Source organism: Bos taurus, chromosome 2, assembly GCF_002263795.3.
Source record: "Bos taurus isolate L1 Dominette 01449 registration number 42190680 breed Hereford chromosome 2, ARS-UCD2.0, whole genome shotgun sequence".
Taxonomy (NCBI): Eukaryota; Metazoa; Chordata; class Mammalia; order Artiodactyla; family Bovidae; genus Bos; species Bos taurus.
In genome coordinates, this window is record NC_037329.1 from 72,611,187 (window position 1) to 72,637,182 (window position 25,996).

At 51.6% G+C, this 25,996-nt stretch overlaps 1 protein-coding gene across 4 annotated transcripts in view; it reads left to right on the top strand.

Moving 5' to 3' along the window:
- GLI2 (GLI family zinc finger 2) overlaps nucleotides 1–25,996 on the top strand; it is a 261,267-nt gene that overhangs the window by 118,468 nt on the left and 116,803 nt on the right. Inside the window, exon 1 of one of the 4 annotated variants that reach the window (XM_059892927.1) lies at nucleotides 19,271–19,466. The exons of the other annotated variants lie outside the window; for them this stretch is intronic. The gene's annotated coding sequence lies outside the window, so the exon portion shown is untranslated. Of the gene's footprint in view, nucleotides 1–19,270; nucleotides 19,467–25,996 lie in introns of those variants that run through there. 4 annotated transcript variants of the gene reach the window in all.

Below are 25,996 nucleotides of genomic sequence, written 5' to 3' on the forward strand. Positions count from 1 at the left end.
TTTCTCACAGCTTCTCACTCCTGCTATTGATGGACTAGTAGCTTGGACAGTCCGTGCCTAATGGAGCAGGACTGGGGTTCAATCAGACAAGGGTAAAGGGTCAATTTGGCCCTCAGGCTGCAGCTTGCTAACCTTACTCCTGTTGACAAATGACGTTAGACTGAATCTACATCATGTCAGTGAATCCATCCTCATGGATACGAACTCCACTTTCTTTGTGTTTGCTGGGGGTGCAGAACACTTCAGGTTTCCAACCTCTGCTCAGACACCTCACTACCAAGTGCAGGGGGAGAGCACTGGTCGGGTGGGGAGTCAGAAGACCCACCTCCAATCAATCCTGTTGCCTGGAGCCTTTGCTGCTGTGCGCCTCGCTTTCCTCACCTGTCAAATGGGATGGTTGACTGATGTCTCAAAGATTCTGCCTAGCTCCAAAATTAATATTCTTTTACCTGTAGTTTTAGTTTGTGTCTTTGGTCACCCAGACATATTGGATGAGGTAATTTTGTCTTGCAGTCTGTCCCCCAAGAGTCATTTAATCTCTGGGCTCGTGGCTCTGTTGGTAAAGAATCTGCCTGCAATGCAGGAGACTTGGGTTTGATCCCTGGTTGGGACAATCCCCTGGAGGAGGAAATGGCAACCCACTCCAGTATTCCTGCCTGGGAAATCCCATGGACAGAAAAAGCTGGGTCAGCTATAGTCCATGGAGTCGCAGAGTTGGACACAACTTAGTGATTAAACCACCATCACCATCACCCTGTCTTAGCAGACCCTAAACCTTTAGTTGTAGGTGGGGTAGGGACCATCCTTGGTGCTTCCTACCCACACAGTAGTATTGTGAAAGGATACCCTCACCTGTGACTTTCTGGGTGGCCCCAGGCAAGGCATGTGTTAACCCCTGCATGCTCACCACCCAGAATTGACTCCTACGTAGCCTCAAGGGATGAACAAGTGAGACAAACTGGGGAAAGAGATGCTTCAGATGAGCAAACAGTGCAAAACTTTATCCTTGTTATTGCCTGTCTTTTGTTCTGAGGGAAGATGCTGTACTAAGACCAAGCCTGCTCACTGTCGCTCAAGGAGCTGGATCAGTCAGGCCCGATCCTGCACCCACCACTCAGCCAGGCCTAGGAACACCCGTGCTGGCCCTTCAGGCGTTGTTTGAGCATGCGCATGGCAGTTGCCAAGGGGCTGGGTTGGTGCCTCCCATTTTGTCCTCAAAACTCTCCCCAGCCTTGGTGGCATGGGGGCTGGAGGAGCACTCCCTGGGAGAGCTGGAACCCACAAGTGGAACCCAGGAGCTGCGTTCGCTTCTGGGCCGACATGGTTTGTTTCACCACTAACGAACTGGGAGCTTCTGTTTCCTGATTTGAATTATGGGTGATACCTGCCTCGAGACCTGGGTTTCCGTGGTAAATCATCCGCTTAGTAAATATTCATTATTTACTAGGCTCCAGGCGCTGTGCCAGAATTTATGTCTAATAAGATATCATTATGAGGTTTTCCTAATTGCCAGGCACAAGACTGAGTATTACCTGGATCAGCTCATTTGGTCCTCACAACAGCCTTTCCCATTTCACAGATAGGAAAACAGAGGCTGAGTGGTCTCGTAAGTCTCAGGTGGGTCTGGGCTGGGATGATTCCAGAGTGACTGTTGTTGGATGACTCCGCCTTTTCCCTGGTTAGCAGGGGGATATCACAGGGCAGGACACCAAGCACAGGCTAGACCCGGCTATGTGTTGTCATTCGAGGTGTATGCACTGCTTAGATGCTCCTCAGTCAGCAAGTCATTTTCTTGCTCTGAGCTGACTCCCTTCCACTTTGCTGAAAGCCCCTTGTTTGGGAGTCATTCTCTGGAGCTCTGGATGGAGGTAAACTGTGGCCCTGGGCTCTGGACCCCCCAAACCGTGGCCATTGATGGAGAAGGATTGGATTCTTGTCCACAAGTGTTGTCAGAAGGGGTTTCCTAAAAACCTGAGTAGGCCTCAGTCCTGCCTGGCTGGATCTGGATGAGTCTTGGCATCTGTATTGTTAAGGAGGATGCTCTCCAGGTGGGTCCTGTGGCTGCTGGGCCTCTGGCCTCCGGGTGGCTTGGTGCAGGCCAAATGCATTCTGGGTGATGGTACCATCCTTGATCTGTGGGGATCCTGGGGGCCAGCACCTTCACTAGGCTGTCTTCTACCACCTGCAGTTGCCCCAAGGCCCACTCATTCCAGGCCACTTGACTGTGCCAGGTCAGAAGGTGGGAATGGCTGCAGTGTTGGAGCCTCTGAAGGGTCTGGCTTTGACAAAGCCATGGCCCAGGCTTGGAGCCCGGCAGTCCCGGACTTGGGCCTCAGCACCCACTTCAACTTAACTCCCGTGGGTGAGTTACGTCCTCTCTCTGAGACGTGCTTTCCTTATGTAGAAACCTGTGTCCGTATCTCTATCTGGGAGTTGCTGTGCAGACGACGGGGTCTGTGTCCGCAGAGTGTGACAGTGGACCACATGTCCAGCCAGGGCCTTATAGGGAAGTGTTCGTTCCCAGCTCTGACTCATGGGCCTCGCTCCTTGGAGCAGATTTCAGCTGTGTCTCTCCAGGTCCTAGCAGGGTCCTGACCCAAGAAAGACCCCAGCTTCCAGGTCTGGGGTGTGTCACGGTTAGACTGCCTTGTCTGTGCTTCTGAGGGACTTGGAAGGGCGAGCGGGCTGAAGGCAGGCTGGCCCTGGAGTCAGGTGAGGTCAGGGTGAGCTCCTCTTAGGCCCAGTGGACAGGATGCTGAAGGCCCACAGTGCTGTTAGGGGCCCGTAAAAAGTTTTAATTGCTTTTTAAATGAGAAGAAAATAAATGACTAGAGTCTAGCACAGAAGTCTGGGTCATATTAATCTCTAAACCATACGTGCCTGAAATAGAATTTTAAAAATGAAGGAGCCCCTAAAGGCAAAAGTGCTCAGGGCCACGAGGGTCATGTGTGCCTGGGGGAGGACGGCCACCCACCGCACCCCCTACCCTCCCCAAACCCCTGCCTGGGGGCTCTGTCTGAGGATCAGGAGAAGAAGAGCTGGCGGCTGGTGGCAGCGGAGAAAAATGGGTGCACAGCCGCAGGCATGCAGGCAGTGAGGTTCCCGAGATTCTAGCAGGGGAAAGGCAGTGATGGTTGTGTGTCTGGGTGTGCCGAGCCCCAAAATGCTTATTGGGAGCTTGATGACAGGGTAGCAGTGTGTGTGTTGAAAATCAGTCCTCACCCTCCCACAGCAAGCCTGGACATTCTGGTCTTCAGATGCTCTGGCCGCATGGGGGGTAGGGGTGGGGATTCCTGTTTGGAGCCAGGGAATTGATTTCATCCGGCCAAGGCCAGGACCCAATGTGGAGGCTTAGAATACAGCTGGGTCCCTACCAACCCCCCTTTCCCTACCACATGTGGTTCTAAAGCCCAGAAAGTCGGAGACCCACAGAGGGTGTGGCAGATGTCACCATCCCGAAACATGCTTCTTGTTTATCTTTTATTAATGACATGTACTTAGGTGGGGGTAGTGCTCAGAGCAGCTGGGAGAAGAGGGAAAAGGCATGAATGATATAGGCTGCATCTTCATGGAGCTAGTTGGGCGGTGCACACCTGAGCTGGTCGTGGATGCTCCTGGCCCCTGAACTTGGGAGGGAAGCTGTTCTTAGCTCTGGATGGCACTTACTGAGCCATCCCTGGGACAGCCCTGGGAAGGGGAGGCCCCAGTTCTGGCCTGTAGTTTGCACCAGCAAGGCCTGGGCCTCCTCCACGAACAAGTCTGTGATATCTGGGGCTATGCAGTTCTACCCCGAATCTCATCACCTAGGGAACTTGGTGTCCAGAGCAATGATGCTTACACAGCGTGTTTGCAGCTGGGTGGTACCCAGCCCCTTGACACTGCTCTGGGTTTGTCTCCAGATTTTCATTTTATTTTCAGGTGGAGATAGGGTATTCATGACAGAGATGAGAACTTAGGTCTGTTTTCCATTGTTCATCCTATTCTTGGCAACTTTTGCCTAGGGACCTGGCAGAAAAGACACTCTGGAGAGGGAAGAGTTGAAGGGAAACCAAGCCTCCTTGGCTCCTTTGCCTTTTCTGCTAAAAATGGTGGCAATTCTGTGTTTCCACTAAAAATAGCTAGTCTTCCGTCAAGGCCACCCACACAGAGGATCTGGGGGCTGGGGGAAATGAGATGTGGGTCTTGGATATGTCCTACTTGCGTGAAGAGGTCTGGAAGCTGACAGATGGAGGTGTCCATGAGAGAGAGAGGGCGGGATTGGGAGGGGGTGAGGTGGAGCGTCTGAAGACCTGGGCTGCTTGTGCACGATGAGGGCAGTACTGTATTGTTGTCAGGCATTCCTCTGAGCTGCTTTAAGAGTAAATGGGAAAAAATAAAAGTAAATGGGTGGCAGATGAATGGATAAACTATACTACATACATACAGTGGGATATTATTTAGCCTTATAAAGCATGGAAATTCTGACACGTGCTATCCCATGGACAAACTTTGAAGATGCTATACTAAGCAAAATAAGCCAGTCATAAAAAGACAAATATTGTATGATACCACTTATATGAGTTATCCAAAATAGTCATCCACAGAGACAGAAAGTAGAGTGGTGGTTGCCAAGGACTGGGAGGATAGGGGATGAGCAGTTAGTGTGTATTGGGGATGCATTTTTAGTTCAGGAAGATGGTCACACAAGAATGTGAATGTACTTAACCTTACCGAATTATGCATTTAAAAGTGGTTGAAATGGCAAATTCTCTGTTATGAATATTTTACAAGATTTTTTAATAAAGATTCAGTGAGAGGTGACCCCTTTCTTCCTTGTGACTCCCCTGTGGAGAATGATTGAGATCGGGTTTTTAATCTTTTATGTCAGTAGTGATTAGTTGATAATTGGCTTCTTCTGCAGAGAAACTAAAGTGACTCTCTTGGGTCACCAGGGCAGAACACGTGCATGGGGAGCCCCAGAGCTGAGCCTCATGCACCTTGGCATTTAGGGATCCCCCAGTGGAACAGTAAAAGTTTCCACTGAACAAGTCCCAGTCGGCATTGTGGAACTTCCAGACAGGTTTCTAGTCTCTCATCATTATATTATAGATAAATTGACATTCAGTGTTTAACCAACATCTGGAGAAAATGACATGAAAGAGTGATATCAGCATAAACCATGGGCAGAGTATTGTCCCAGGAGAAACCAAATTCAAGAAGAAGTGAAAATGTAAATGACAAAGATATCCTTCTCATGGGTATTCTCAGAAAGCATTGCATACATAAAACAAGAATAGAATGCTATGAAACAAGAATTTTTAGAGAGCAGAAAAACAGCTTTCTGAAAATTGAAGTATAGTTGATTTCCAATGTTGTGTTAGTTTCTGCTGAACAGCACAGTGACTCAGTAATACATATATATACATTCTTTTTTAATATTCTCTTCCATTATGGTTTATCACAGGAGGTTGGTATAGTTCCCCTTGCTGTACAGTAAGTAGGTCTGTGTTGGTTATCCAGTCTCTATATAATAGTTTGCATCTGCTAACCTCAAACTCTCAATCCATCCCACCCCTAGAAAAACAGCTTTAAATTAACTATATGGTGGTGGAAATAAAAGGTTCATCAAAGGAATAGATGGAAACATCATGGAAAGGAGAATAAACAAGCAAAGGCAAAGAGAAATGAACAGAGTTGAGAAAGCTAGACTGTTAAAGCAGGTGGCTGAACATATAACTAATGGAAGTTACAGAAAATGGATGAGAGAAAATGAATAAAGAGTTAATAGAAGAAAATTCTCCATATCAGAAAGACAGAAATCCTTACATTAAAATGCTCTTCTGCATGCCTAACACTTAAAAGAAAAAAAAAATCTTATTTCAACATGTCTTTGTGAAATTTCAGATAACCAAGAATAAAGAGATTTTCTAAAAATGTCTACAGAATGGGAAAACAAACAAGCAAACAAAGACAGTTTGTCTACCCAAGTAGGAGGATGGAGCCGCCCTGTGGAGCAGCAGCAGCCTGTGTGGAAAGACTGTGACTCTGCCCTGGCAGGGAGAAGGGAAACGGTCCATCAGACTCTCAGCCTGTCACTCAGGGATGAGGGATGCTTTCAGTCATGAAGGAAGGACTCAGAGGTTTTACCTTCCGCACCTCTTTCTTAGTTCCTTAAAGATCCTCTGGTAAGGGAGTAGGTGAAGGAAGCTCCCTGGGACCCCCGCAGGGAGCTCCCCAAAGAGAGTGCTGCAAGGTTTGCACTGTGGCCACCTCCCGCATCAGTGCAGAAGGAACCGGGGGCAGAGGACCTGGGGAGCTGGGGAAAGGCCTCATAGAGAGGCTGCACACCGGGAGGAGCAGCAGGCGAGCCGTCACTATCTGGGAGGAAAGGGTGGCTGATCCACGGTCCTGCGCCTGGTTGGCGGGCTTCCGAGAATCAAATTTTCCTCCATAGAGAAAACTGATCAAACACTGAGCTCATGGGATTAAAGAACCAAAACATGGTGTTTTAATATATTCCTTATAAGGATCACGTAGCTGTCAGAGGAGTTAAAAGTAGAGAAAGTTTGCAAAGTTCAAAGCAGATAGATGCCTCCAGACCACGGTGGGGGATGTCAGCGTTCATAAGCCTTTCTGTGCTATTTGCTTTCTTTTTTTTTTTCTTTTTTTCATTGTATGCAGAAATGCCTAGATATTTTTTTTAAGTTTAAAAAAAGAATCATGAAAATTAAACCGAAGCAGTATGAAATGGGCCATGGTCTGCAGCGGGATCCTTTTGGGGTCTACTCAGGGAAGCCCGGCTGGGCTGTGGACCCACCGGCTTGAGCCCACTGATGCAGTCCATCTGGGCCTGGGTTGAAGTGACCTCTCAAGTGAGGACTTTTCAGTTCTGTTATTTTGCTCTGTTTGGGTTATTCTTTGGGGAAACAGATATGCAGACATATTGCCAGCGGGCCTGGGAAAGTTCAGAGCCAATGGAATGGTCATGGCCTTGTACTTGGGGAGGTCTAGTGGACACGGTCACTTGCCTCTTGGGCACCTGGCTCCTCTGGAATGCAGGTCTCCCTTGGAATGCTTTGTTTGGGGCTCTTTATGTCTTGGGAGGACCCACAGGTGAAGTAGGCTGGGTCCTTGCCCTTGGGAACTAAGTGTGAGTCAAGGCAGAGTGGGAGGCCCTACCATGGAGGCCTTCCTGGAAGAGGGTGGCTAGTGCCCGCCAGGCTGTGGGCAGTGGGCTAAACCATTATGGTGCCTATGTCCATGGAGCTCCTGTGCCCTTGGAGGCAGTGGGGGTCGGGGGGATAGACAATAAACAGGTAAACACACGTGAGACCATTTCAGCAAGAGCTGCTGGGAAGGAGGTACACAGAACAGGGCAGGAGAGAGTGATCAGGGAAGGCCTCTCAGAGGAGATGACGTTGGAGGGCAGAGAGCCGTGATGGAGCTTAGGAAGCCTGTTTGCAGAGAATCCAACTGGGCCCAGGAAAGGAGGAGCAGAGGCCTACGGGGAGGAAGTGGAGATGTCCAAGGGGAGGGGCAGGCTGGTTGGGTGGGTGGGAGAAAATCATCACATCTTGCAGAAATACTCTTCTTGGCTCAAGACTGAGCTGAGACTGGAAAGGCAGGGCAGGGCAGGGCCAGGGGAGCTTTGAACTTCAGGCTAAGAGGAAGCAGCCCCAGACCCAGAGTGAGTGGGTAAGAAAGACCCTGGGGCAGCTCTGGGATTACAGCCTAGACGACGTTTGCCAGCATAAAATACACTTGGTGGTTTGGTGGTTTAGTTGCTAAGTTGTGTCCTACTCTTGCAACCCCATGGACTGTAGCCCACCAGGCTCCTCTGTCCATGAAATTCTCCAGGTAGGAATACTGGAATGGGTTGCCATTCCTTTCTCCAAGAGATCTTCCCAACCCAGGGATTGGGAAGATCTCCTGCATTGCAAACTCATTCTTTACCGATGAGCCCCTGTTGACTTGGTAGCAAATCTCAAGCTTGGATTCTTGAAGGGAATCCCAGCAGAGAAGAACACATGGAGTTTGCCATCCCTGTTCCACCCAGGCTGATGTCAGGCAGGGACAGGTGTGTAAGAGTTGTTTCCTATGTGAGGAGCATTCTCCTGGCCCTGTTCATGGGCCAGCTCTGCTCTGGGCCTGGCCGGGGCCACTTCAGGCCAGAGGAGGTGCTGGAATCCTCCCCTGCTCACTCCAGGCAAGCCCCAGCACCCCCCCATCCCTTGTCACTCCAGCCCTGGGTGACATGCTCTGTGGGCACCAATAAAGTCAACATGGGATGGAGGGATGGTACTGGGAGCCAGGGCCGGTGTCTCCAAGGCAGAGTCACTTGCACACACAGACAGAAGAACAGCTTTTCCATGGTGGGCTTGAGGAAGGCTTCCGTGCCCACACACATCTCTCCTGCCTGCCCCTCTCCAGCCCACTTGGTGCTGAAGCCTGGAATTCCACCATTAGAAGTTCATTCCTTTGGCTTGGAATACAAATGTCCCAGTGAGGAGATGAACTTTGCACCATCAGTGCCATCGCTGGCCCCGAGCACCTCGTATGTCTGAGCAGGGTGTCAGGGCCTTTGCCATTCCATGGAACAGCTAGCCTTTACCAGCTGCGCCCCTAGGGGCTGTGCATTGTGCTCAGTGTGGTTGTGCAAAGATGGGTTAGCCTCTTGTGAGGGTATCATGGGTGCTGAGAGAGAGGAGCAGGGGGAGCACCCGGCGTGTGTTCTGCTAAGCTTATTGTGGAAAGTCGGCTACGTCATCACTCTTGTCTGCATTTTACAAAAGGGGGAAATTGAGGCTCAGGGAGGCGGGTCACTTAAACATGTCTGTGCAACTTGAACTCAGCCTGGGCCGCTGACTCCAATGCTAAGTTCTCCCTACTGTCCATCATCACTTTTCAGGCCAAGAAACTCAGTGAATGGGCTCCTCTCCATTTCTGCCCACTTTCCTTCTTTGGGGCTCCTCTGGTGTCAGCGCCCAGGAGTGTTCAAGGATATAGCAATGCCTGCCTCCAGCATCTCAAGTGGATGCTGATGTGGGCTCTAGTGGCTGCACCTAGAGTCTGAGCCAAGACTGTCCCCATCTCATCACCTTGGCCGAGCCTTTCCAGTTCCCTCCTGCCAGGCCCCAGGCCGGGATTTGGGCTGCCCACATGTGGCAGGCTTGGGAAGGCAGCTCCTGAGCCAGGAGGCAGGATGGCCCATGGAGAGTAAGTTGGGCTGGGGAGAAGTTTGGTCAGTTAGGGGCTTCATTCTAAAGTGGACCTGCACCCTCCCCTGGGTCTCTGCTGCCCTTAGGCTGTGTGGTGCCTGTCTGGCTTTGGTCTGGGACTGGCTACTGTGTGAGGGAGCTGGCCTGACTGCCCACAGGACACCCCCACAACACCAAGAATCCCCAGGACCCTCTGAGCTCCAGGGTACTGCAGTCCAAGCCCTGCCTGCCCTCCCCCACACTCTCCCAATATTCTGCAGACCCGTGTTTCCTGGTTGCTTCTGTTGGCTGTCCAATGCATTTCTCGTTCCTCCAGGGCACGTGAAGAAGCCTCATGTGGCTGGAATGGGATAAAAGTCCAGACAAATAAGCCCCTGATGGGTGACTGAGCCCATTGGTGGACCTGGCTCATTTTCAGGCCCAGGGGAGTGGCCCTCTTTGAGTTGAAACAGACCCAGGGGCCCTCTGATTTATGTCCAGGGGGTTGCTGCCTGGACAGGCAGAGGCCTGGGCTGTGGGCTTGTGGAGGATGGCAGGAGAGTGTGGGTGGTGGGATGCTGAGAGGAAAAGTTCATTCCTCCAAGCCTTTGGCTGTTCTAGTCTGAAGACGAGGGGAAGGCTTCATGATGTATGTTCTCTTAGATGGACAGGGCTGAGAATCTTAGTCTCTGAAGCCACTGTCCTTCCTCTGTGGGCACCTGCAAGAGATCAAGATCTAAGTTGAGTGTCTATGGAGGAAAGGAAAAAGAGGAGTCAGGTAGAGATGAGAGGTAGAGACAGAAAAGAGGAAATGCCCTGATTATAGAGCCTCTATCCATCCATACCGCCATCCATCCATTCACCCATTCCTTCATCCATCCATTCACCCATCCTCCATCCTTCCATCTATCCATCCATCTATAATTCACCCATCCCTCCATCCATTCACCCATCCATCCATCTATTTACTTATCCATCCATCCATTCACCCATCCATCCATCCATTCACCCATCCATCCATTAACCCATCTCTCCATCCATTCACCCATCCATCCATTAACCCATCTCTCCATCCATTCACCCATCCCTCCATCCATTCACTCATCTCTCCCTCCCTCCTCCATTCATCCATTCACCCTTTCCTCTATCCATCCACTCATCCATCCACCCACCCACCCATCAATCTATCCATCTGTCCACTCCCCAACATCCATCCATCAATCCACCAACCCACCCATCCACCCAACCACCCAGCCATCTACCCAGCTCATTTTTTTTATTGATCACCTGCTATGTTCTTGCCATTCCCATGCAGCTTGCACCTCCTCATTATAGCCCTCAGTGGACAACCACACCTTCACTGGGTTTTTTTTTGTTTTTTTTTTTTTGCACTTACAACCCGATCATGACCTGTGGCCCTTGCAGACTCCCCTTACTATTTTTTTTATGATTCTACTTGTTTCTCTTTGCAAACCCTCAGAGGCTGTAAGCCCCTTCATTCAGAGTCATGGTTGCTTTTAATTCTGTTGGTGCTATCCCTGGAGCAGTCACTCAGAGCATCTTTAGAGGGTTGATGGAAGCATTACTGCAGATACTTAAATTCCTTGAGACTGAGGTTGCCTGGGCATCTTTCTAGAGTGGTGGGGGTGGAAAGGGAGTTCATACTTGCTGGGGCTCAGGGCAGGGGGGTGGTACAGAGCATGGTGCATTTTGGAGCCAGATGAGAGTGGAATTGATTCCCAGGGCTGATGACCTTCAGTGAGTCACTTAACCTCCCTGAGGCTCAGTGTCTTTACTGTCAAGAAACAAGATATAAACAATCTGTGCAAGTAAATGGGTGTGTGTGTATCCATGGTACTGCGTGTGGCTGGTGGGTGATGCCTTCCCCTGTCCCATGTCCATAGATTCAAAGAATGATTAAGGCCTCCTTTGACACCCCCCCCTCCACCTTGTTGGGTTGGGATGGGCAGAGCCAAATGAAGCTTTCTGAGGATGCAGGACTCCCGGGCCAGGGCCGAGCTGTGACCCGCAATGGCAGTCTTGGATGTTTCTTGGGACTCCCTCTCCTGGCTCCACCCTGGTCTGCTTGCCTCCTGCTGTTTTCCCTCTTGGGCCTTAGTGTCCCCCGGGCAGGATGGGGAAAGACACAAGCTGCTGAGTGACTGGAGGGCTTGGGCTCTCCCTAATGCCTTGTGTGGGCCCTCCACCTTGGGCTCCCATGCAACTCAGTAGCCAGTGGGCTACTTCTCACTGGGTACCTGGGCAGTGATGGAGGTGAGCTCGGACTCAAGACATCAGGAGGAGAAGAGGGAGGCTTAACCCTGGGGGATGCATACAACGCTGGGGGCCACAGGCTTTTAATCAACCGAATTCCCTCCACCCTTCCCTACTCCACTTATTACCTATTAAATAATTATCTCATTTGGAAAGTGTTTCTTAATGTAGGGCAGACTCCTCCCTGAGGCATGGGTTTTGCAATGGATTGTCTCCTGCGTGTTCCAGGTTGGGACAGGACTGGAGCAGTCTTGCCCCGGCAGTGCCTGTGCACGAGACTCAGTCCTGGCTGGGCTTTGCCAAGGCACAGCCAGGTGGGGCGTCGCCTCCCCGAGCCCCAAGATGACCTGGCTAATAGCTTCATTACAAAGATGCTCTTCATCGTCTCATAAAGGAGGTTGCCTGGGGCTGGGCAACCTCCAATTACTTGATATTTTCTGGGGCCCTCCCCAAACATCTGGCAATGACAGAGATGGAAGGGGCTTTTTTCCTTTTTACAGGTGAGGCCCTGGGGAGGGGAGGGAACATCCTGAAGTCATATACTGAGTTGGTTGTGAAAGTAGAAGCCAGGGCCTCCTGCCTGAGAGAATCCAGAGCTTTATCCACTTCATCCTTCCTTGGTCTTGGAATGTCATGTTCACCAAATGTGCCCCCCCTTTTGTAGGAAGGGGTTGTTTCCTGAAACCAGAGCTGGGAGACAAAGAGTGAGTGAGTGATGAATGAAGACAGCTAAGCCTCACAGCAAACAACCCTATAGAGGAGCCTTCTTTTTTGTTATTAAAAAGTTATGCCTGCTTTCCAGATTGTGTGTAAACAGTCCTGAACCCCATATAGAAAAGCAGGCCTCGCCCCGCCCTGTCTGCTCCCAGAGGTCATCACAGTGGCTGGGCAGGCACGTGTCTTCCCTTGGCTACAGGATGGAAAATGGATGGGGTTGGAGAGGAAACTCAAGAGGTTGTGGGAGTTTGTCAAGGTCCCCCAGGTGGATCAGTGGCTGTGGACCAGGGCTGTGTCCAGACTTACTTCCTGGTCTACAGTCAACCCACGGCCAGGAATTTCTGTCTCCTTCACACTGTAAGATGCTGCAAGGCATGACTTTGGTCCCCGTGCCACCACGGAACTGGGTGGCATGCTATATGTCCCACCTTGCCTCACCTGGGCTCCTTCATCTGCTTGGTAGGGTCCCTTATCCTCTCCCTGCCTTCATCCTGGTCTTGAGACTCACTCCAGTTCTGGCCCAGGCCCTGGAAGCTCCCTGTGCTCAGGCTGGTTCTCAGTGTCATTGATAGAAGATCTAAAGGCTCCCCTTGGGAAAGGAGGGGTGGGATGAACTGGGAGATTAGGATTGACATCTGTATACTACTGTATGTAAAACAGATAACTAATGAGAACCTACTGTAGAGCTCAGGGAACTGTACTCCCTAAATAGGAAAGAAATCCAAAAAGAGGGGCTATATGTATACGTACAACTGATTTATTTGCTGTACAGCAGAAACTAATACAACATTATAAATCAACTAAACCCCAATAAAAATTTTTAAAAAATAGAAAAAGTAGAGGCTCCCCTTGGACTTGGCCCAAAGTCAGGACTCTGGGATTGGGACTCACCAGTGGTCACTGTTACCTGGAGTGGGGAAGGGGCACTTTGGTGTGAAGGATGAGTGGCTGATCTGTGTAGAGGGACCCGGAGTGGGCATTTCAGACAGCTGTCCTGGTGGATCGGAAATGTGTGAAGGGTCTGGAGGGAACCTCTTTGCCTTGGGAGAAGGTTCGGTGGAAGATTCCACTGTGTGCAGGCAGGGGCTCATCGTACAGCCTGGGCTCAACTCCACTGTTAATAGGTAGTCATTGAGGGTTCTAGAGCAGTGGAGGTGCTAGACACAGGGGATGAGGAAGGAGTTGGGCTCTGTAATTCAGTCCTTGCTTTTGAAGACAAAAAATCAGTCTCATGGTTTAGTCTCTAAGTCTGGCCGGGTCTTGGGCCCCCTGAGGAAGTGGACATGGTGGACTGCTGATGCCACAGCGGGGCAGACTCTCCACAGCCCCAGCGGTGCCCTCCCACCTCCCTGACCTTGGGTGTGTGAGAGCCTGCTGAGCTGAGCTCCTTTGTTAATACAGATGAAAAAGGCCTTAACCTGTGGGCGCTGAACTGCCCAACCTGAAAAGGTGACTTGGCTGCCTGCACAGCAAGTGCTAAGAGGCTCACGAGCTGGCCTGTCTACCCTACAGACTCATTACCGCTGGACCACAGTGGAATCACAGAGCTAGGTAGGGATTGTGTCTGCAGGCTCCGACAGCTCTGTGGATTTCAATGAGCTGATCGCTTGTCATTTTTTATTAATGAGCGAGTGCCTGATTCATTATACATCTGAGGGGTGAGCCACCCGAGATGGGGAGGAGGAACATGGAGACGCACAGCCGCCATGGAAGGGGTGAAGTGGCCCACACGTGTGTCTTTTCTTCCTCTTTTCCCAAAAGAAACAAGTCAGAAAAGGTGTCTGTCTTGGGCAGGCCAAGACAGATGACCTGCTGTGTGATGACAAAGGGGAGGTGGCCGGATGGTCCCTTAGTCTGGGGGCTGCAGCACTTGGGGAATTCTCTGTGGCCACTTTCCCCTGGTTTCTTTAGTTCAAAGTCCCCTGCTTACCTGTGCCTTGACCAGGGTTGGGTGGGGGGTGGCGGTGAGCAGAGGGAAGCCAGGCTCCCCAAGCCTGGGACTGTTGATGAAGGAAAGGCTCAGCGAGCCCAGATGTCTATGAAGGAGGTCCTCGAGGAGACCTGGAATGCACTTCGGGTGAGCGCTGGCCCCAAAGGCATTTGCTAAATGTTTGTGGGATGAACACATGCCTGCATGGGAGATGCCTCCTAACAGCAGGACGCAGTTCACCCGCCACGCTGCCAGCCCTCACCCTGTGCCAGGCTTCCTGTTGGGCGCTGGAGACACGGCAGTCCTCACTTTCTGGGAGCTCCCGGGAGTCCTGGGTTCTGTCTGTCCTGTCCCTGCACCAGGTGTGGGATTTCAGACACTCTTGTTTCCTTATCTGCAAGATATGCTGAGCAGTGTCTGCCTGCTGCCTCTCCCTTGGGATGGATCAGCTGTGAGAGCTGGAAGCCTTTGGCAGGGGCTGTGGGTCTACCAGGAGCACCTGGCATCCAGGTGAGCTGGCCAGGCTTGCCTTGCCTGGCAGGTGGGGACTGAGCTTTTAAGGAGACCTGTAGCATCCTTCTCAATATAATAGTTCCCCTGTGCACGTGTTGAGCAGGTGCTCCGTGATTCTGGGTGAACGAGAGGGGTCTCCAACAGCCCTGGGGAAGTGGGAGGTGGCCGTGCTCCCCGTCAGTCGTCTGTGTGTCTGAGGTATGAGAGCATCACAGGAGCAGCCATGGCCACACAGCCGGCTGTAGGCTCTGTCACATTCCAGCTGTTTCCACTGGTGTTTGCAGCATCTGCTTCCTCAGGTTATAAGATGATGGGAGTCCTGGGAACAGCCTTTGCTGTGGCTGAACCATTGGAGGACCTGGCTTAGATTACTCACAACTTGACCTCCTTTCCTCAGGCCAGCAGGTCAGTGAGAAGAGGATGTGTCCACTGGGGGGCCTGAGAGAGGCCTTGGGAGACCCTGGGAGCATGAGGTCTGCTTTGAGTTCCCCTGAGAAGGGCTCTCAAAGACACCTGCTGCCCCCTCCACACCCAGCCTTCTGCAGCCCTGGCCAGTGACCACACTGCCCCCAGTGAAGGATTGTGTGAGCCGCCAGTGCCTGCCCCTTCCTCAGCACCCCAAGAGGACCAGCCCTGGCTGTGGAGTCCATCCCAGCCTTCTCTGCCCTGATGATGCGCTGTCTGCTTTGCTTCAAGCCCTAGGACGCAACAGACATAACACACAGATCCGTATTCTGTTGTAATCAAATGCTTAGTGGCTTCCAGTTTGCTTCATTATGAGGATTGTATTGTATTTTTAATTTTTTTAAATTAATTTTTATTAGAGTATAGTTGATTTGCAGTGTTGTATTAGTTTGACATGTGCAGCAAAGTGATTCAGTTAAATGTATACATATATCTGCTTTCAGATTCTTTCCTACATAGGCCATTACAGAGTACTTAGTAGAGTTCCCTGTGCTAAACAGCAGGTCCTTATTAGTTATCTCTTTGTGACCCTGTGGACTGTAGCCTACCAGGCTTCTCCATCCATGGGATTTTCCAGGCAAGAATACTGGAGTGGGTTACCATTTCCTTCTCCAGGGGATCTTCCCGACCCAGGGATCGAACCCAGGTCTCCCGCATTGGAGGCAGACACTTTAACCTCTGAGCCACTAGGGAAGACTATTGTATCTACAGTAGTGTGTATATGTCAGTCCAGTCTCCCAGCTTATCCCACCCCACTCCTTCCCCTTTGATAACCATAAGTGTATTTTTTGTATCTGTGACTCTATTTCTGTTTTGTAAATAGGTTCTTTTGTACCTTTTTTTTTTAGATTCCTCATATAAGTGATATCATATGATATTTAATCTTTCTCTAGGGACTGTATCTTTAAGTAGAAGTTTTAACTATAGTTATGCAGTTTCCCAGCACATTGTGGGTCACCTGGAAACCCACTCACACATTATTCACTATGGAAAAATGCATCTGGGGTCCAAATCATTGGTTTGCAAAATGCTGAACTTGGGGAACACAATTCATTTGTAAGTGGGAACAGCCTGGATTCAGAATAAAATCAAGGTTCTGACGTGTCCTGTCTCACAAAGGCAAAGATAAGCCCGGAGAGGATGAGGCTAGGGGAGCCTAGTCAGGAAGGCTGGTGCTCAGAAGAGGCAGGGTTGCAAGGGCAGAAGGGAGGCTGTGTGCTGGGCCTGTGGGCACATTAGATCAGTGAGAAGGCCAGCTTATCAGCTAAATGGCCCATTTTTGGGGGGCGACCAGAGAGGTAGACAGCTTTCCAAGGGTGGTCACTCGATTTGGCCATCGACTGCAGGGCTTTGGTGGGGCCACGTTTTCCAGGGTGTGGAGAATCCATGTCTGAGTGGGATGCTCCCTGAGGGTGGAGTGGGGACAGACCAGTTGGGGATCCGAGGGAGCTGCTGTGGTCCTCCTCCGTGGCTTTGCTGCTAAGCTATGTCTGTTTTCTACCTGCTGTCTCTAGTGTGGCTTCCTTGGGGCCAAGGCAGCTTGAAATGATCCTCTGGGCCTGTGAGTAATGTTCTCTGCTGGTGTGTTTATGTGTCTGGGGGAAAGAGAGAGAGAGTCGTAGATGGTGGACTTCCCTGGAGGAGATTCTACTAGAATCCCCTCTAAAGATTGTAGTAGAATCTCTACTAGAATCTCCAGATTCTTCCTGGAGAAGATCCCCTGGAGGAGGGCATGGCAACCAACTCTAGTATCCCATGGACAGAGGAGCCTGGTGGGCTACAGTCCGTAGGGTTGCAAAGTCAGACCTGACTTGCACGCACAGGGCATTTGTCAGGAGGACATTTCTTAAAGCTCCCTTAAGCTTGGTGGAAGAGAACTAGCTTACTGCTGCATGTGGAAGGTCTGAACAGGAGGGCAAACACCTTGGGAAAGGCTAACTGGAGATGGGTGTGGGGCCCGGAGAGCAGCCCTTTTTGTGGGGTGTCCGTGGTTGGGCCAGGAGCTGTCTCATTCTGGCCCAAGGGGACGGAAGAACGATGACATCCTGTGGTCCTGTCCCCTCAGGCCACCTCACTTCCGTCTCTGAGTAGGGTTGGGGGTGGGGCGGGCTGTATAAATCCAGCTTGAGCTTCTAGCAAGTTTAGAGGCATAATTGTAGCGATTTGGGAGGCTCCAGACAGCTACATGCCTTAAGTCAGGAAGCATCTCCCTGGATGATTGAGAGCAAGTAGCTGCTAGGCCAGTTCTCAATTGTCTGGGGAGGAGCCCCGGCTCCCACCTGCACCACAGCTTGCTGCGTTGTGTCCTTGCCACCAGGAGAGGCTCTGGCCTGCAGCCTCCCACCCCATCCCCAGACCTTGCGCTCCCCCCAGGCTGAGGCTAAGTTTGGGTCACTTCCCTTGTTTTTTTTTTTTTTTTTTGTGGGCTCTGTGGTGCCATCTGAGGCCGTACCACCCAAGAAGGGGCCTGCTTTTTCATTTTGCTGACCCAGGAGGTTTGGGGATGAGCTTTTTGTGTAATCAACCAAGACAAACCTCTGACCCTTTGCATCTCCACCCATCCCATCTGGTTTGGCGGTCTCCTCCGCACCCTCCTATCCCAGGAAGTAGCCTTGACTCAGCTCCAGCCCTGCTGTTCGGAGAGTGGAGGAAGTGAGCAGGCCTGAATGGTGCTCACCTGGGATCCAGAGGCCCCAGTGATGCCCAGGTCCTGTGGGTGGGGCCTCTTCTGAGTGTGGGGCCTCGCTGGGGGCTCTGTTTCTGGGGCCAAAGGCTGGCAGTGTGCCCTGGGCAGGTCAAAGATGGGACAGAGGTGATGGTGATGGGCAGGCGGGCCACACCCAGCCTGGTGCCTCGTGCCCGTGGGCTGCACTGCCAGGACTTTGAGTGAAGGATGCACTTGGTGTTTCTGCACACAGTTCCTTCAAGATCCCAGGGAAGACCATGGTGGCCTGGGCTGCCTTCCTGACGTAGGAGTGGGTTCCACAGGCTCTGCCCTCTCTGTACGAAGCTGTCTTGCTTTGGGAGCCTCCAGGTGTGCTCCTGACAGCTTAAGTGGGAGGATTTGGAGGGTGGGGGCAGGGGTGATGTTGGCCACACTCAGTGGGTCCCTGTGGCGACGTGGAATCGGGGACCTTCTTTTAAAGAGGAGTGGAACTCCAAAGGGTCAGGGTGTGGGGAGGGGTAGATGGCTCAGAAGCCTCCCTTCTCCTGGTCACGCCTTTCCTCCCTGTTTCCCCCTTTCCATTCCTGAGGTGAATTTCTAGCCTCTTGTATTTTTGTTAATCCCATTAAGTCAGGCTCTCCCTTTGGGGACAGAATGGCCACCTTTCATTTTCATGATGCCTTGAGATCAAATGGGAGAAAGGGTCCAGAATGTCCTTGGGGGTAAAAGGGCCGAAGATGACAATGATACTGATCACTTCCCACCCCAGTGGGCCCCTCCCCTCTGTGAGCAGAAAATACAGAATTCTTCCACCAGTTTGGCACCTGGCGAAAGTGGTGTGGGAGCAAGGTGGAGGCTTTGTAGATCAGTGGTCCTGGCCGACCTCCCCCCGGCAGGTCCACAAGCTGTGTTTGATGGGCACTGCTTGTCCCAAGGTAATTGCCATGGCCCCCCTCTCTATTGAAGGGGAATGAAAGAAGAAGGGTGAGCTTCCATAGCCTGGGGAGAATTCTACACTCAAAAGACAAACTCTGTACGTGTCATTTCTGCCAGTTGGCTTGGGGTCACATCCTCTGTGACCCCTGCCTGTGAAGGGCCACTCTGCAGGCCTCTGCTCCCTAGCTCTGTGGCTCTCAGTGTCTGCACAGGACCAGGGAATCCTCCAGAGATTCCTTGGGGACAGTGGCCTGGGGTCCACTTGCACCTTGAGCAAGTCACCTTCCCTTTCCTGGGCTCCGTTTCCCCTTCCTCCTCCGGGTCCGGATGGACCCCTGAGGTCCCAGCCAGCTCCCTCTCCCTCACTGGGGGCTGCAGAGCAGGGAGCTTGAGGCACTGCGGCCCCCCAGCTCCAGACCCTTGCCCCGGGACAGCCCAGCCCCGTGGAGGACCGGCGGACAGGCAGCTTCTCCCAGCAGGAAGGCGCTACAGTTCCCAGGCCAGAAACGTTCCCCGTAGGGAGGTGAACACGCTGCCCGCAGCGGCAGCCGGATCCCCCAGTCCAGCCGGCCTTTAGATTAGCCGCGTTCTTAAACCCTCCCGAACAAGGGAGCGAGCGCCGGTCATCAATGATTCATGCGCTCCGCCTCCCTCCCGGCGGCCACTTGATGTTCCCTCCCGCTGCTCCATCCCGAGGCTCCGGCGGCCTCTCGCCCGCCCGGCGACACCCTCCCCCGCACGGCCGCCCCTCCAGGCGGGTGGCATTCCTCCTCCCTCCCGGCCGCGCTGGGTAAGTTGAAGGAGAAAGACCGCTTTCCCGCGACGCTTCAAGTGGAAATGAGGAGGCGGCTGCTCTTGTTTGCACAGGCCTGGCCTGCAGGTTCTGCTGCCGCGTCGCCGCGCTCCAAGTTTGAAGTTGGGAGCATGAGTAGGGCCCAGCCAGGGGGAAGCCGGCTGGGGGAGGTAGGGGGAGAGGTGGGGGCGGGAATGCAAAGAGCTGAGGTGGGGGTGGGGGGTGGGGAGGCAGGACTTTGGCCACTAGAGAGAAAGAGAGATAGAGAACAGAATTCGAAAGAAAGTGAAGTGACTCCTGCTTGGCGAAGGGAAGGAAGAGGTTGTCAGGGATTGTGTGGGAGGCAAATTCACGTCGTCAATTGCAGGATTTCTTCGCAGCTCCTCCTCCGGGACAGACAGCCCCTGAAACTCTCTGGGTGCCCAGGAGAACTTTGAACTGGGAGCTTCTCCTGAGATCTGGCGAATTGGGGAGTCTGGGAGCTCAGCCTTCACCGCTGCAATTCCCTGGTGGTCTCAGCGGCAAGGAGGATTCGCAGACAAGAATCTTTATTGTCTGTGGAGCCTCAGCTCCGAGTTACTTAGAAAAACATGTGTGTGTTAAAGCCGAGCTTCCCTGGGGAAGACACTGTGTTCGCATGAGGAATGAATTTGGGAAAAGTTGAATTGAGGAGAGGAAGAAACAAAATCGTATTCAGAAGGAATGTTCTCAAGGCTTGGCAAAATCTGGAAGACACTTTCTTTCATTGTCTCTTTTTAACATCCTTTTGATTCTTTCTTCTGGCTTCCAAGTCCTTACTTGTCTTAGCCTTCAGGTCCCCAGGAAAGAAGCTCCCAGGGGTCCTGAAAGTGGGGAACTTGTTCCAGTGGGGGCGATGGTGCCCCTGAGGCCTTGGGAGAGCCTCCCTGGTGTAGCGGAATTCACACTCTCCAGGGAGGGCCAAGGAGGGACAGAGGCCCTCCTCAAGGGCTGGTCCCTGGGACATCTGTGTTTTCCCCTTCGCTAGTTGGAAACAGAGAGTTACAGAGGGAGGTAAGGTCTTCTTGGCAGCTGCCTTTGGGGAAGTGGTGACACGACCCCACCATGTCGAATCAGAGACTGCTTGTGCTAAAGGAGAAGTGTTGGAAACCTACACGTAGTGGACGTAGTCGAACAGCTGCTGTCAGCTGGAAATATGCTTCTCTGTGTTATAAAGGGAAACCTTCCCAGGCAGAGGGAGCCGCGTGTCATCGCCCTATGAGGGGGCAGGAGGAGAGAGGAAAAGTCACTGTCCCTGGAACATGGTGAGGGACCAGGGAAAGGTGGGGATGAGATGAGAGAGGAGATGGGCCCCCTGATGTCACAGGCATTGAGAATTGGGACCCCCCCCCCCCCCCCGATCCTCAGGGCAGCAGAAGGACACACCCGATTGTCATGTGGAATAAACTCTCTCTCGCGGCCGTGCTGAGACAGGGCTGGAGGGATGGGGCAGATGGCCTTGGAGGGGACCAAGACAGGGCCTAGCAGAGATGAGCATGGCCTCGCCTGGAGCTGGGTGGGGAGGGTGCTTCCTCTGGCCAGCTGTTGGTGAGTCAGGGGTGGACTATAGTCAGGGGGCCAAGGCCCTGGACATTTGAGTACAAAGTGCCATTCAGTATAATGGACACAGCTCAATCTTGCCCATTTGTGGTTTTTAAACAAATCATGATCCCTACCTTCCAAACAGTTTAAGGTTTTTTTTCCTAGCCAGCCCCATCACAAACTTTTGAAGCATGAAATGAATTTTGCTGCCCCCCGCCAATAGGATCCTTTCCCTAGATAATGGATTTTATGAAATGGCTATAATCCTCCCAGGTAATGAGCGAAAGCTACACTCTCCAGTTGGACCCGGCATTCCTCTTCCTGATTTATGATGTATTGGTTAAAATAGTAAACTGATAGCAGTCGCAAAATAGTCATCAATCACGAGGCAGTGTTGTTTAAACTATAGAAAGGTTTCCAGAAGGGATATGCTAGAAGCCAGCAAAGGAACAGTTTGGCAGTACCAAAGGCGTAAAGCACCAATGAAAGCAAATCTATGTGCTTGTATTTCGAAGTTGGAGAAATGGAGTGAGGAAGGAACTGCAGGCAAGCCTGTTCTCAAAGGTCAAGGGATGTCCCCTCCTGGGCTCCAGACTGCAGGGGGTCCACGGCTCTCTCCATTTGACTTGTAGTTTGTTTCTCTTTCTAGACATTTTTGGAAATGTCCCCAGTTTCTAATATGTATAAGAATGTTGGGCTAATGGGTGGTGTTGAGTTTTAAAGCAAAGCCTATCAAACATCTAAGTGGTGTCAGTGTATTTTAACTAACACTGGAGTACAGAGCCTTAAAGTGTTGGTTGGTGCTTGAGAGACTGATATTCTTGGGAGGCAGGGAGGGGGGCAGAAAGCTTGGTTTGGTTTGCAGCATTGTTTTCACAGAATTGCTCCGTCTCAGTGAGTTATTTCATAACTGTGAATTACTTCTATCAGTTTAAGTGGAAAACTTTCCCATCATTGGCTGAATGAATGAATGAATGGGAGAAAAACTGTGACGATCTGTGTCATGTCTAGGTAACCCCCTCCCCATTTTATAGCTGAGGAAACTGAGTCCTGGGAGAAGGGAGCAACTTGGCTTGGGTCTTATAGGGAATTGGTGAAGTTGTCTGGAGTGGGATGGACCCCAGTCAAGGTGCAATTCTCAATGACATCGACCAGAACTTGAGCTTTGCAGGTGACATTGATCCGTAGTTGTGTCCGTGTAGTACTAGCCCTGCATTGGAGGACAGGGTATAAAGTCGGCAGCAGGTGACCCCTGTGGTGAGATTGCATGGGTGCCTCTGCCCCTCCCAAGGGCTGTGCCACATGCCAGCTTCACACCCAGCTCCTGCTAGAGGGCCGCCCGGCCTCTGGTTGGAGCCCAGTGCCAGGAGCCCCAGTGCCTCCGGATGGCTGTCATCCGACCCCCTGAAACTTCCCTTTTTTATGGAGCCTCCTACAGAGCTGGCAGCCAGCAGGCATGCAGTAAATGCGACCCGTGTCCACTGAAAGCTTACTGCTTTCAGTTCAGTAAGCAGCCATCAGGCACCAACTCTCTGGGCCAGGCCCCGTGCCAGCTTGCAAATGGAAGTTCAATAAGAGATGGTTGGAAAGGCCACTTGGGATCTGGGACAAGGCTGTCAAGCCCTGTCCTGGAGGTCAGCACTCCCAAATTGAAGAACGAAAATGCCAGGACTTGGAGGAATAGATGGGAAAGAGTGACTCATGACTGCACTAGCCTTGAACTAGTGAACTAGTGAACTAGGAGAACGAGGCAGCCCTTCCCTCCGGCCCTTCCTCCAGGCCACAGCCACCAGGCTTCCGCAGGGGCCCTGATGCCGACACCCCTGGGAGCCTTCCTTATCCTAAGTCATGGCTTTTATCTTGAGAGGGGCTGCATCCCCATGCCTGCAGTAAGCTGGACGTGGTGGGCACTTTGTGAGCATTTGCCTTCCAAATGCACAGAAGGGGCTGGCTTTTTGGAAACCTTCCCTCCAGGGGTCCTTGCAGGGCTGGAGATCCTAGCCTAGGCCTCTCCATCCCTTCTCCCCTCCCCACCAACTCTGTCCTGACACCTGGCCAGCCACACCCACCCAGGACAGAAACTTTTCTGTCCCTCTGTGCACCTGGCTGTCCAAAGGTGAGTGCTAAGCACATCCAATCTGTACTCTTCTCAAGGTGCGGTTTGCACAGGACGGCTTTTGTTCTTGTTAGAGTCGCTAACCTCTAAATCTATTTAACACCCCTTCCCTGGTTGTCCATCATTATGACACATGATTTTCCAAAGGATTTACTATTAGTTAGCAGCACAGGGCTTTCTCCCTGGGGTCGCAGCTACTTGCAGTGAAGAAAATGCATGTTCAATGTAGCAATTTGTCTTTTTTTTTATATATTTATTATAAGAGTAAATGAGTTATTGTTGGAGACTTCAATATTATTGCAAATTAGGTGCTGCACATGGAGCCAGGCCCATTTATTATGTTTTCCAACTCCCACGGCAAGCACACCCGTTCAGAAACCAGCGGAGAATTCGGACCCTTCCCAGGGGGCACCAGGGGGGGCGCTCAGGGTCTTTGCACTGTGCCGGGGTCGAAGGAGATAGGGAGCTGCCTGCTGAGGCAGGGAGGCAATACGGAGTTTGTCCTTGTGCCAGGCAGTCAGCGGTGGGCAGCCAAGTCAGCAGGCTGGAGCAGGTGGCAGCAACATGACCTCAGACCGTGACACCCGCCCTGTGACCTGCTCCCAGCCCATGTGGGGCAGTCAAGAAGCTGAGGTTGAAGATCTGTGCCTGGGAGTCCCTGGGGCCATGACCTCACTTCTGGCCTGGTGGTCCAGCCTCAGAGGCTGCATTTGTGTTCTGATTTGGGATGAGCTTCTGAGGGATGGAGTGGTGGTGGCTGGACCCTTGCTGAGGTGTTGCTGTACCTGCTCACCCTGTTTGATAGCCGCTGCCTGGTCTGGAAGTGGACATGGGGGCTTCAGGATGCTCAGAAGAGAGCTGGGTCCTGTCCACCAGAGCTGAATTCCATGGGGCAGAGTGAGAGGGCCCCATCCCATCAGAGCCAAGAAAGGGTGGGCAGAGACCCTGGCATGCAGGCTCTTCTCGAGGCTGGAGAACCAAGGGAAGGCCACCTAGCCAGTGGTCCAGTGGCCAGGGACACAGGCTTTTGCAGACCAACCAGCCCAGATCAGAGTCCTGGCTGTGTGTTCCCTCTTGTTTGTGTGACCGTGGACAAGATGCTCAATCATGCTCTGACCTTCAGGTTCTCTTCTATAAAATGAGGCTGATAACCCATAAGCATCATTGAGATTTGATACTCATGTCTCTTGAACCCTTAGCATGGTACTCAGCCCAGAGGAAGGGCTCAAAATGTTATTTGTTCAATTTACTCTTCCATGAGCTTTTCTGAAAAGGAGAGGCTTAAACCTTAAACATGAATTATTCACTTGATTTGATTGTAGTAGTAACATATGTGAATGGCAGGTGCAGAGGGATCCCTCCCTCCACACCACCGCCCAGACAGAACCCGTGGTGAAATCTTGGGCCATGTGCTTGCATTTCCTTCTGTGTCCACATATTATACACACACATCTATCTTCTTCTTTTTTTTTTTTAACAAAATGAGATCATATTGTATTGCCTGCTTTGGAACCTTTTCACTGGCCAGGGCATCCTGCCCACTTCACCACCCCCTGTCATTAAAATTCTACCACTGCTGTTCTCAAACGTTTTGGTCTCTGGACTCCTTTATGCTCTTAAAAATTATGGAGAACTCCAAAGAGGTTTTTCAGAAGTGTTGTATCTATCGATATTTACCATTTTCAAAATTCCAGCTGAAAAATGTGAAAGATATTTTCAACTCATCCTAAGATAATTGTTACAAAGCCACTTCAAGTTAAGGAAAACAAGCCATTTTTAGGAAAAATGTTTTCCAAAACAAACAAAAAAATGAGAAGAATGACCTTGTTTTTCAACTTCATGTACCTCTTAACTGTCTGGTCTTATAGAAGGTAGCTTTTTCATATGTTTCCTGCATTTGATCTGTTCCGTGGTAGCCTCTGGGAACCGCCACTGTCCACTCATGAGACAGCAAGAGGGAAAAAGATAACATCTTAGTAAAAGATAAAGATAGTTTGACTTTGTGGAACCTCTGAGAGAGCCTTGGGGTCCTCAGGGATCTTTATGCTCTGGTCCCCTTTTTAATGCCTGGAGAGTGTTTGCAGCCTCCCCAGCTGAGGCTGGGCCATAAGCATCCCTAGAGCAGTCGAAGGCTCCCTGGACAATGTTCTTCCTCTGAGCATTTGGCTGCATCTTTCTCCCCATTACCTTACGATGGAACCGACGTCAAACCTTGCTTATGTGCAGGGTGTGTAACTGCTGAGAGCGTTTCATACCTCTTTGGTCACCTTTGGTGTCGACGCCCAGGGTCTTCAGCCAGCCCAGCACCTCACCCAGATCAACTTCTTTGTCCAGAGGCTGGTCCAGGAGGAAACTGCTGCCCCAGGGTCTAGCCACACGGGAAAGCCCCCAGGTCCTGCCTGTCCTCACCCCAGAGCGCTTCTGGCCTCAGGCCATGGTCCCTTCTGGCACCCGAAAGGCCAGAATGACGACGTAGAACTGAACAGGGCTGCTCTTCCAGAACCGCCCCTCAGGCCAACAGAGCCTACTCTGTGAGGGCTCTGTAGGTTTGTGCGAGGGCCCCTGTTTGCCTTGGCGTTGGCCTGATTGCTCGTCTGGCTGGCCAGCCCTTTACAAAAACTGGCTGCGGTGTTCTGAAACTTTATTTTTCAAGAATTCCTGGACCTGGAGCAAGGAGGAAAAAAGTTACGACAATGATCAAAAGAACCAGTAGCCAAAGTAGAATGGTAAGGATTTGGAGATACTGAGAATCATCAGAGAGCAGCATAGATCACCTATTAGGAGAGAGGCTTGTGGTGGGTGGCTGGGGGCCATGGCCCCGTGTATGTGGAGCAAGGCCGTGCCGACTTCT